The sequence below is a fragment of the Sorex araneus genome, chromosome 5 (genome assembly GCF_027595985.1).
Source record: "Sorex araneus isolate mSorAra2 chromosome 5, mSorAra2.pri, whole genome shotgun sequence".
Classification (NCBI taxonomy): domain Eukaryota; kingdom Metazoa; phylum Chordata; class Mammalia; order Eulipotyphla; family Soricidae; genus Sorex; species Sorex araneus.
The window spans coordinates 106,146,269-106,159,207 of record NC_073306.1 but is presented as its reverse complement, the minus strand read 5'-3'; the positions used below and the strand labels follow the sequence as shown (position 1 = coordinate 106,159,207).

General features: G+C 35.4%; 1 pseudogene; it reads left to right on the top strand.

Annotated features, from left to right (window-relative positions):
* The first annotated feature begins 278 nt into the window (after positions 1–278).
* LOC129405189 (small nucleolar RNA U3) lies at positions 279–481 on the top strand (annotated as a pseudogene).
* The last annotated feature ends 12,458 nt before the right edge of the window (positions 482–12,939 follow it).

Genomic DNA, 12,939 nt, shown 5'->3' with positions numbered 1-12,939 from the left:
AGCTCTCAGAGGGCAGACAGTGGGATGGCACCTGCCCCGTCTGGAGAGGCCCAGCAGAGAAGGCCTATTGCAAGTTCCCGGGCCATCTCTGCCGCAAATTGCTCGGGTTCGAGATTTCTCTGTGTGTCCTGAACATATGTTTTTGAGTACATATGATAACAATCTCCAGTCACTGCTCAAGTTATTTGAACTGGGATACCACATCAACTGCCAAACAACAACTGTCAACTATGTATAAGACCACAGCAACTGTCAACCATGTGTAAGAATTCAGACCAAATAATGTACTTTCAGGGATCATTTCTGTAGCTCATTACTAGAGAGGTTTCTCTGATTCTGTAGAGCACCCGAAGCCACGAGAGGAGACAGAGGATCATCTCCTGAGCATGAAACCTACTCTAGGTGTTTCTTTTGTGGCTGCCTTTGACCACTGACGATCATTCTTCTCTTCCCTAGGAGAGGGAGAGGATATAGTCTGAGCATTTTTCTTTTTTTTTTGTATATCTGGAAAGATTGTGCGGCCAAGTAAGTGGCTGCGCAATTTGGAGAAATAGTCCTGGTCCCCACATACCAGAGCCATGTTTGTAGAAGCCCACAGTAGGCAGGATTCCATCTGGGAAAGGCAGGGAGACTGCACCTGCTCCATCTGGGGCACCCCGCTGTTATCGGCTCAGTTTGTTGTTGTTGCTGTTGTTGTTTTTTGTTTTTTGGGTCACACCTGGCGATGCACAGGGGTTACTCCTGGTTCACGGACTCAGGAATTACTCCTGGTGGTGATCGGAGGACCATTTGGGATGCAGGGAATCAAACCTGGGTCGGCCACATGCAAGGCAAATGCCCTTCCCCCTGTGCTATTGCTCCATCCCCTATCAGCTAGGTTTGGGGTCCGGAGCATTCTTCGGTGTTGTGGCATTTTAATAAAACAGCAAAATTATCTATGCTTTTGAAAGGATAAATGGAATGTCATAAAATTATGTTTCCTTATAATATTTAGTTGGGTAAATGTGGTGTGAATATTAATATTTAAAATATCTATTTAAATAAGCTCAACAAGGCTAGAAGAGAATTCCCACATATGTGCAATCATCAATCTAAAAGGTACAACTCTGAAGGGGAGTGATATTTATTCCCCATATCAGTGAATAAAGAGGAAGGACTTTATTTCGCTGAAGTTCTTCCAAAGTTTATATAAAGGGTTGTTCATCTTTGATTTAGGAAAGTATATATGTATGTTGTCTTAAGGCATTCCCATCTTATTGTTTTTTATGAATGTATCACTTTTCTTGGTGAAATAACTGTTTTTGTTTGAGGAAACAGTAGACTGTTGTTACTTTTGGTCAATTAATCTTTCACTTGAAGAGATCCTACTAACATATTGCCATGTTACTTGAAGTGTATCTTAAGGTGGTAGCTTATCTTTCAACTCACTTGATATTTGACTTATCCACATAATTTATTTTGATCAATAATTCATGAACACATGACATTCAAATATAAGTATCAAGTGCCACAGTTTTCTGCTATCAGCCTTTGTCTTCTGTGCTATAAAACAAACATGCAGGTATCAAATGAACTCACTATGAAAATCAAATTGCAACAAATTTACAAAAATACTGCCATACAGTTAAGAAACTGGAGTGATAGCACAGTGGATACGGAGTTTGCCTTGCATGTGGCTGACCCAGGTTCGATTCCTCCGTCACACTCAGAAAGCCCAGCAAGCTACCAAGAGTATTCCAGGGCAGAGCCTGGCAAGCTACCCATGGCGTATTCGATATGCCAAAAACAAGTAACAACAAGTCTCACAATGAAGACGTTACCGATGCCCGCTCCAGCAAATTGATGACCAACGGGATGACAATGCTACAGTGCTATGGTTAAGAAACAAACTTAATTATTTTTCAATAAAATACAAAGTTACTCCTAATGAAACATTAAAAAAAGACTTACTGTCACTTTTCAATCATGCATTTTTTAGTCATAATGTTATAATGGTGTTTGTCAGTAAAATTAGATAATGGAACTACGAAAAGTTAAGATTAGGGACTGAAGAGATAGTACGGAAAGGGAGGGGGGCGGAACAGGTGGTGCTTGCTTTGCATGCTGCCAGCCCTGCTTTGACCCTTGATGCTGAATATGATCCTCCTCATGGCACCACAGGAGTCACCCCAGATGACAGAGTCAGGAGTAAGCTCTAAGCACACTGGGTATGCCCCCACCATGCTGAAAAAGCCAAGATGGTAATAATTCACCCTGTTTTTCCTATTTATTTATCCTAGTATTTTTGCATGATTTGTTAATTGATTTCTTCTATATTCCGTATTGTTCAATACTAAATATTTCCTTTCCTGACTTAAAAATGACATTTTTGCCTATTGATAATTATAGTATTCTATCTTAGAAAATGTCTCATAACTGCCTTTAAAATAGTAAGTTGGTAGCTATCATAATCTATAAATTTCTTTCAGAAAGGAAAATTATTCTGGAACAGAAAATGTCATCTTTAATTGCCAAAGTATAAAAATATGAAAAAATACCATGTGCAGAGTTCTTGGTGTATGCAGATTATCACTAATGAGGATGCCCTTACCAGAATGCTATGGTCAGTTAGATAGCTTTCATTATTTATTATTTTTAGAGAGGAAATGGTTTGATTAACTTTTTATTAAGTAATTTTGTTATGAAGTAATCAAATGAAAGAATTAAAAACCTCAGAATAGATAGAAATATATTTTTACAACTTAAAACCATAAAAAACTGGAAAGCAGTAGGCAGTATATTTGAATACTTCACTTAAACAATTTTAGGAATAGATTTAATTTATCGAATCAAAAACAACTTATCTAATATTCCATAAATTTTGGGGTGGGGAGGTAGTATTATGGGTAGATTAAAATCCCTGAGCACCACAGTTGTGGCCTCCCCATAAATAAAAAAGCAAGCGAACTTAAATGTTATTAGTGAAGTTTAGAGAGCTATATCTTTTCTTTGTGAACTTCATGAGGCACAATCCTTTATATAAAAGTCTTTGGTAATATGTCCTTTGTTATTTCTAAGTTTTAATACTTGCAAAAAAAAACTTGCAAAATGTTAAAGTCATATAGCTACTAAAGCTTTTCTCTGATTCTTTATTCTTTTGTGTCCTATTTCTTCTTTGCTTAATTTAAGGAAATTATTAATACATTTTCATTCAACTAGTATATTCATCTTGTAAGCTGTCAAATGGGTAAGCTGAAGAGAGCAGCTTTGTAAGTTTTTATAGCTGTATGCTGCTTTCAATCTATGACTAATTTGAAAATATCTACATTTTCTTATGAATTTTAATGAAATAGCTGAAGTTTTTTCTTTTAGATTAAGGGTATTTGTAGGAGGGGTAAAAATATGTTTCAAAAACACAATTTCGTACACCACACACACACACACAAACACACAAACACACATATGGATGTTGAGCTACATGCAGTATTTCTGGCTCTTTGCTTAGGTGTCATTCCTAGAGGGGTTCAGGAGGCTATATGCAGTGATAGGGAGATAATCAATATCAACCCAGGCGGCCACATCCAAGGCAAGACTTATCTCTTATAAAATATTTCTGATCTAATTTCATATGCAATAAGCCATTCTCATTTCATATGGCAGGAAAATATTGTAAACATATTAAGTCATCCTGATTTCATATGGCAAGAAAATATCGTAAACACATACAAGCATTTTGGCACATGCACCACAGGAATAATATAAAATGCAAAGAAAACTATGAATAACTCAAGTGTTCATAAACACTGCCTGAAAGAAACATCTCCATGACATTTTCTTGAGCAAAGAAAGTCCCTTAGAAACATGAGCTTTTATAAATCCGTTATAATGAGATTTTGCAAACTGCTGCTTCTATTTTTCTAAATACCTTTTCAGTATTCCTAGAGCCTTGTGGTATAGTTTTATCTGAACTCAAGATGATTTTTAATTTCTGATATTGTCAAGCTCAAAAATCAGAATTCAATTTTTATTTTGCATGTTAGAAGCAAGCTTTATGACATTATTTCCATTAAAGAACTTATTTCTTTGTCCAGTAGTTCCTGGATAATAACTATGCATTATCTCACTCACTATCTGAATGTAGTATGATTATCTCTCTTCAAGTTGTCATATGTTCACCTCAGTAGACATAGTTGCCTTTTGAACAAATGTTTCTGATTAGTATAGATAGATACACTAATCACAGACTATGTGGCAGAGGTGAAAAGGAGAAAAGAAATTTTCTCACAATGCACATTACATTATCTCTTATTGTTCTTTCTTAAATTTTACAAACTCATTGAATTACATTTTTACCAGACAAAAATGAAAGTCCAAAACTTTCAGTTTTGTATTAAGGTTAAAAAAAAAATCAAACTGTTTTACATAATGCTGTATTTTTAAAGATTGATGTTTTTCATCCTAAAAAGAAAAAATCTGGGGCTAGAAAAATAGTATTGGTGAGTGGTGTGGTAAGGAGTTTTCCTTGAAATGTGGCTGAAATTGGTTCCATCCCCAGCACTGCATATGGTTCCCTGAGTACTGACAGGAGTGATTCTTGTGCACAAGCCAAAAGTAAGATCTAGCACAGCTGGCTGTGACCTCTACCTCCTACCCCCAACCCCACATTGTTTTTTATTTATTTTTTTGGATCTTTCACCATAGTTAAAAATGCAGAGCTGCGTGGGGATGTGGCTCAGTGGCAGAATGAATGCTTTGTATATGTGTGTTTCTGTGTCCAGTTCCATTATCACTAAGAAATAGTTAATGCATGATAGGATTTAAATTATGTTAATCTTCTTTTTTTTTTCTTTTTGGGTCACACCTGGCAATTCACAGGGGTTACTCCTGGCTCTGCAATCAGGAATCACCCCTGGCAGTGCTCAGAGGACCATATGGGATGTAGGGAATCGAACCTGGGTCAGCTGCGTGCAAGGCAAACGCCCTACCCGTTGTACTTTTGCTCCAGCTCCCATGTTAATTTTCTTAACTCTTGTATAGGAAAAGATAATTCAAACTGAAATAAGAAATAAAAAATAGATATTTAATATGTGTTAAATCCTAGAACTGCGTATTTACCGTTGAAGTGTTTACTCCAGGAAAAGAGAAATACTAAAGTAACTATCACTAAACACATAATTTTTTTCAACTGATCCACTAACCTAAATGTTAGCAGCTAAAGGTCAGTGTACAACCATTTAATAAAAACTGCATTTGATCTGCAGTTTTTAAGACATTTTCACAACTTGCATATCTTATTATCCTTAGAATATTGAACAATGGAAATTATATGTGATCCATTATACAGTTGTAGTTCTGTGTAATCATGGCAGTGTAAAACAAGTCTAATAACAAAATATGAATGTATATAAAACTATATACATAATAGATATAGTGCATCATAGCTTTTATATAATAAAGTGCCCTATTATATATATGTATATATGTATAGTTTATAGATTTTCAGATCTCAAATCCATTGAAGGTTTTGTTTCCTGTTTTCCCCCGTGACTATGTAGCATGATTCTCTGTTTCTTATGATAGCTTGTATTTTTTCAAAAGGTAGGTTTCCCCCCAAACTTTATTTTTAACAGCTCTAATATTAAACATTTTTTATTCAAGATTTGCTCTAAGAGACCTTTTTTTAAGGTTCATCTGTTTTTCTTATTTTTCCACTTGGCCACTTGTAAGCAAATTCTTTTAATTTTGATTTTTTTGTAGTATGCAACTACTGATTTTTGTTAAATGAAAAAAAAGTATTTCTAGGGGCTAAGTGATAGTGCAGAGGGTAGGGTGCTTGTATTGAACATGGCAAACTCAGGTTTGATCTCTGGCACTCCATATTATCCCCCAAGCTTGTCAGAAATGATAGTGCGGAGCTAGGAATAAGTCCTGAGCACCACCAGGTGTGGTCCCCGAACAAAAACCCTTTTATTTTCATTCACTTGGGTTATTATAATTGTAATATGGGATTGAGATCTCAGTGTGATACTTCACCTTGGAGAGGCGTCACTTAAGACCCAACAGCTTTTAATTACAATCTGTTCAAATGGGAGGAACCACATTAGACAAACATAAATATACAGGTCAACTGACAGTAAAAATGAAGAGGACTAGATAAAAACAAAACAATAACCAAAAACCCTCTCAGTTTAGGCTTGGGGAAGAGCATGAAAAATTGCAACATTTGAGTTCAGAATTTCCCTGCCTTCTTAGCTCTCTACCATGCTGTCATATTGATGTGACTCTGTAAAAATCTGAAGAAGGCTGTGAACACTTAAGTATAGGAAGCCTATTTTCTAATTTAATTTCTAAACTAATTTCTCAGATTATCTTGATTCAACTCCCATATTTCTGTTGTTTTCACAGGTGTGTTTTTAGGGCCTCCAACAAGTCAGTTTCATTTGAGGCTTGGCCACTCAACAGCTAAGCCTTTTAGTTTTCCTTGCCTTACATTTGCCAATTTACATTTTATATAATTATATTTGTCAATTATAAATACCCTTATAAATAAGTGTCTGCTTTAATTGATAGGATAAGTCACTTTATTTCAGTTAGGCTCACTTTTTGATCAGTTGGGATTGTCATAATATCAATACATATAACATCATTAGTGGTTCACCACCAATTGGTTAAAAAGGTTTTGTAGCAGTCTGTTTCTCGTCTTTTGCCAAAGACATCTCTGCAGAAAGGCATACTTACAATCATACATATATGGGCAGCCTTCTAGAACTTCTGGAATGCATAATCTATTTAGTTCACTACCTTTTCTTTTAATGTTTGTTGTGGAATGCTGTTTATCATAATTATTGATCATCAAAGACAACTGTGGTGTTGGTGATTGAATGATACTCATTTATAGTAATGCCTCAGGGATGAGAATCCCTTTCACATGTACTAAAAATGAGCTGAGTCATCTAACTCACCTAAGAAGTGAGGTTCACTGCAAATATTCATATCGTTAAAGCTTATTACAAATTGGTTCCTAAATGTTTTTGCTCTCCATTGATTTTGAGACTATTAGAACTTCTGAATCACTGAAAAGGGATACAATGGGTACTCAGAGGACATTATAGTAGTCCCAAATTGAAATGCCACAAATAATGTTCTCATTCGCTGTTTGCAATAGATGATTTTTGAAGTCAGTGGGACCCCATGTGGCTTTTGACGCAGAGACGTAAGAGACGCCACTTTCTCCCCATTCACTTCTGCCACCTGTGACCAGCTGGGAATTTGAGCACTGATACAGTCCTCAATGAGCCCCACCAGCCACAACTGCCACTCACTTGACCTTCTCAACATGGGATTAATGCCCACCACAAAATTACTCGGGGGGCTGAGGAGTCAGGCTGGAGCAAGGAGTTGCTCGTAGCAAGGAAACAAAGACCCAGGCCTTTCGTGTCCTAGTCCTTCTCACAGAAAAGGAATTTCAGGAGTAGAAAAGCAGTGAAGTAAAAACAGACTTTATAGGTTTTGAGGAAGAGAAGGAGGGTGAGAAAGGGAGAGAGAGTAATGCACTGAAGAGAGAACACAGTTGGAGAGAGAGCCCCAGTACACAGGGAGGGGAGACGAAGGCCACACATATGCTCTGGGACTGCATGTGCTTGGCCACATACATGCAAGCAGCACAGGGGCCTGGCAGCATAAGCAAGTGCTTCCTGTGTTCAAAGTGTCTTCTATAGGGTTTTTCCTAAACACGTGTGTTTTTTGAGCCATGTAAGAGTCTGTTGGTAGGGTGGTTGGCGAAGGGATAGAGTTGGAAGTGGTTGATGGTCTTCTTTGAAATTCTTTCCCTTAGACTTTGTTTTCCCTGGAGCTTCTCTGGGAAGTTAGCCTTCTCTGGGTCTGTTGGCACCAGGTGAAAAGTCTTATCAAGTTAGACCTTAGTTTCTGGGTCTGCAAGGTGGGCTTTTTGAAGCCTTGCACTCTTAGTTTTACTACTTCCCAAGGAATTCCATTGCTATCAGGAGTTCTTCCCTGTCTACCTTCCTATATCATATTGCCCTCATTAGCACTTTTAAATCACTGTATCACTATATCTCTGTCATCCCGTTGTTCATCGACTTGCTCGTGCGGGCATCAGTAATGTGTCGATTGTGAGACTTGTTGTTACTGTTTTTGGCATATCAAATACACCACGGGTAGTTTGCCAGGCTCTGCCGTGCAGGCGAGATACTCTCAGTAGCTTGCTGGGCTCTCCGAGAGGGTCAGAGGAATTGAACCCTGGTTAGCCTCATGTAACGCAAACACCCTACCCACTGTACTATCGATTAAAGTTCATTTTCCTTCTTTGACTTACCCAGATTTCTGCAACAGTTACTTTGTTTGCCAGAATTTTTATTATTTTCCTGAGATAACTGTTCCCTCATTTACACCGGCATATAAGAAGCATTATCTTCTGCTACACTTCTTAATGTTTCTGTCCACTAGCCATAGAAAATTAGTTATTGCCTGGAGATTATAAGGGAAGAAATATATATCTAGATTTTGTTTTCCTTTGCTCCTAATCTGCATAAATTTTGTTTCTGTTAAAAATCAAAATAAAGCAATAAAAGTATCATTCAAACCTACAAAATAAGTGTTCAAATTTTACTGTGGGGTTTGTGGTTGTTTATGTAAAAGAATTCTCAAGTCTCAAAACCTAAATAGTGACAGATAAGCAATATATTTTCAACAGTCTTCATGTCTTTTCTTTTCATAAGTACAGCATATTTTGGCAATCCTTCCTCACTTCCTTTGGTTAATTCTTATAATCCAATAATACTCTAAACTTTCTTGTTATACAATAAGAATGCAAATTGCAGGCTCTGAAAATAACAGGCATACATTCTAATCCTAAACAATATCAAACACAAAAAAGATGTGCAAAAAGGAAAGGGATATTTGGATTAGGGAAATGAGGAAAACATTTTTCGCAGAAATGTAATAGGGTCTAATCTTTCCTGCACATAAATATGGTGTGTATAGTACTCTGATACATAGTTACATTTTGATATTATATTCATATTATATCCATGTTAGTATATTTTTATGAATAAATGAACATAAGTATATTTAAGATTCACAATAGTAATCATATATAATATTTTCCCATTTTGTTCTATTACTTATTTAATTTTTCATTTCAGTTTTGGATTCTCAGGACTTACTCTTGGCTATACTTGAAAGGTCACTCCTGGTGGTGTGGGACAGGTTGGAGGCGTATACGGTGTCTAAAACTGACTTGGATATGGGTTTGCTATATGCAGGGCAAGTCCCTATCCTTCTGGACGATTTCTCTGGCTCATTTTAAAAGTTAAATTGATTGCTTTTATTCTGATTCCATTGTTTAGGCTATGGCCACTTTAAACTGATTTCATGCTTCAACCTTTATAAAAAGGTTAAATATTTAACACCTCATCATATTATAGTAGTAGGTATTCTGAATTTGCCAGAGTGTTTTTGCACATTTTGTTTCAGGTTAGATGAATATTTCCTACATTTCTTTTAAGGAATAATTTACGGGGTGATATATACTGTCAGATCTCATTTATTAAAGAAAATGTTTTAATACCTACAATTCTAAGGACAGATTTTTCTGAGTTAAGTATTTTTGAATGGAATTTTTTTCATCTTTAATATATATCCTATATTTTCCATGCCAGATATTATCTGAGAAATCAGCTGCTGGCCTTATGTGTATTTAATTGTGAGATATTTTTCCCTTTGATATTTTCTTGTCTTTGCTTTTAGACAATTCTATTGTTGTGGGGTTTAGAGAATATTTTGCTTTTGGGGTCACACCTGGCCTATGCACAGGGGTTACTCCTGGCTTTGAACTCAGGAATTACCCCTGGCGGTGCTCAGGGAACCATATGGGATGCTGAGAATTGAACGTGGGTCGGCCCCATGCAAGGCAAACGCCCTACCCTCTAGCTATCGCTCCAGCCCTGAGAATATTTTGGATAGAATTTTGAGTTAGTCTAAAGATAATCATGAATTTGGGTTTCCAAAATGAAAGGTTTGAGAAGATAATTATTTATTTAATGATATTTCCTACCTACTTTGCTTTTGATTTCTGTTTTGAGATTCTGTTCGTGCATACATTATTTTCTTCTGATAACATTCTATAATTCCTGTAGTCTTTCTTTATTTATATTTCTTCACTTATATCTCATTTTAATTGAACTATTTTCTAGTTCACTGATAATTTATTGCTTGTTCAAGTCTGCTTTTGAAGCTCTCTATTGAATTTCAGCTTAGTAATTATATTATTCAACTTGAAATTATCTATTGTTTATTCTTTTTATAATAAAATTGAATAGACTTTAATGTAAATAATAGATATACATAAAAGCAGTCAAAGTAACAAAACAGGCCAACAATTTTGTTTTTATAAAAGTCAACATAACAACAGTCATTATAACAACACTATTTTATATAATTAACTGCATCAGAGACAACTGAAGATTAAAATATCTACCATTTGTAACTAATTTGTACATCACAAGAACTCTCTTTAAAAGCATATGGAAATATATAACTCTCCATACTGTACCAGGTAAGATTATTGGTTATTGGAAATACGAATAGGATAAGGTCATCTAAGGATTCATTTGTAAAGTGTTAACTATATAAATAAATGGCTCGTCTAAAAACAAATATTATATAGAATTACTTTTACTTCTAAAGATAGATTGTGTGCCTGTTGTTAAACATTTCATAGACTTACAACCACTAAAAACCATATATGTATACGTGTGTATACATACATATGTGTGTGTGTGTGTGTGTATGTGTGTATGTGTGTTTGGGCCACACCTGTGGTGCTTAGGGCTTACTCGGTTCTGCACTCAGGATCACTCCTGGTGGAGCTTGGGTGACCATGTAAAATGCCAGGAGTCAAACCTAGGTTAGCTATGTGCAAAGCAAGTACCCTAATCACTATCCCGTCTCTTTTCTCATTTAAAAAAATCTGTCTTAGCTTTTTTTCACATTGACAACTTTTATTTTTGTCATATCTAACTTTCCTGTTGTTTCACAGCACTACCCATCGATTCCTTTTCCCTTTTTATTAGCTTGTCTTCTTTATTTTTGATTGCTTGTTATTGTTATTCAAACTTTATCTTCATTTCTTTGTAATATCTCCAAAAGATAGGCAAGGATATGTTCCTTTAAATTTTTTCCATGATAGAACAAAATAACTAAAAGACAAGAGGTCACTTGGGTACAATGCGATCCTTGAAACTCTTTTATCTTTTTCCTTTTGGAAAGATGGTTTTATTTCTCTTTCATTACAGCCCTTTGCCACATCTTTCATTTTTTCTTTCTTTTTGACAGTCATTGTTTTCCACTTATCTGTGCAGTTCTCTTGTTGTATCTCTAGAGTGCTCAAAAATATTTTTTGGGGGGTATACAGTTAATTTGTATTTCTTTTGCCATCAGTTACATTGGTGGAGATGTGTGTGGTTTTAAGGCATGTATACAGATTCTTTGATACTTCACCTATGAAATTTTATGTTCTTAAACATATACATCAGCCTTTGTAACTGTATTCCAGAATGAAGCATAAGTGCTTTGTGACTTCTGAGACAGTTTTGAAACTGTAAAACTGTTGCAATTATCATTCACTCCCTAGAGAAGAGAAAAAAATCTGCTATAAGAAATTAGTCACCAACATGCTGTGGCATGTGGTATGGTAAAACTTAAGTGGGAACTTTACTAATGCCCTGTGATTCTGCAGAATTTGGTAGCTAACCCTGCCCTTCCTTCCCTGCAGAGGAGGGAATTTGTCAGAGAAGTTTCTACTGCCTCTGAACAATGCAGTGTGGAGAATTAGACAATGCATGCAAAATGAAGGTTGTCTTCCTTTTCTTTGAGATAATTCTTGAGTGATTTTTGGTTTTTGTTGTTCTTTCCTTCTGGCTTTGCTAAAAATTCTAAGTACTCTAGAGGTAACCCTGAGTTGTTTATAATATCTCCAACCTATTAATTTTTTGTGTGTGAAAATGGGGAAATGTTTTTCTATGCCTGCCTTGTTTTCTAGATTTTACTATTTTATTTTATTATTTTTGTTTATTTGTTGGTCATACCTGGTGGTACTCAAGGTTTACTCCTGACTCTGCACTCAGGGATCATTCCTGGGAGTGTTCAGAGGATCATATGAGATTCTAGGGATTGAATTTAGGTCAGTCATGTGCAAAGCAAAGACCCTTCACACTGTACTATCACTCCAGCTCCTGTTTTCCAGATCTTAGTTCAAATTTCTTTGAAGATGAATGACATGGGTTCATACAATAGTAATGCGATATAAGGGGCTCATTTACTAAAATAGTATCCGTGATACTAAAATAATGAGAAACAGCTATATACACATATATGTATACATATATATTATATGTATATATGCATTTGTACTTATTTCTATATATTGTTAAAGACTGGTACATAGATATCTAAAGTAAGATTCAATAATCCAAAATTTGTCACATTTATACTCTGCTATGTTATTCTCAGGGTCCAGAATAGTCAAATTCTAGTTAATGTTTTACAAATATTAGAACAAAAATTAAAACAGAAGTAAGAAAATAATTCCTGAGGTTCACAACTTATTTTTCCCAGCATGAAGATTATTTTTTCAAATACACAGATACACATAATATAACTATCTGTGTATCTGACTGTAGCTGACACAAAATTATTTTTCAAATCATAGTAAACATAGTCCTAAGTATCTGCATCCTGAATGTTTAATCATTTTGAATATGATGTTTAATCATAAAACAAAATGATTGTTTAATCATTTTGAAAAATATATTGAAAAATATTCAATATTTCAAAAATGATTTTAATCTTTGTATTGTAATAAAGTCTTGGTCACTTCCCTTACTCAGTATATAGTTGCCATTCACATTTAAAGCATCCCAGATATGTGTACATTGTTAA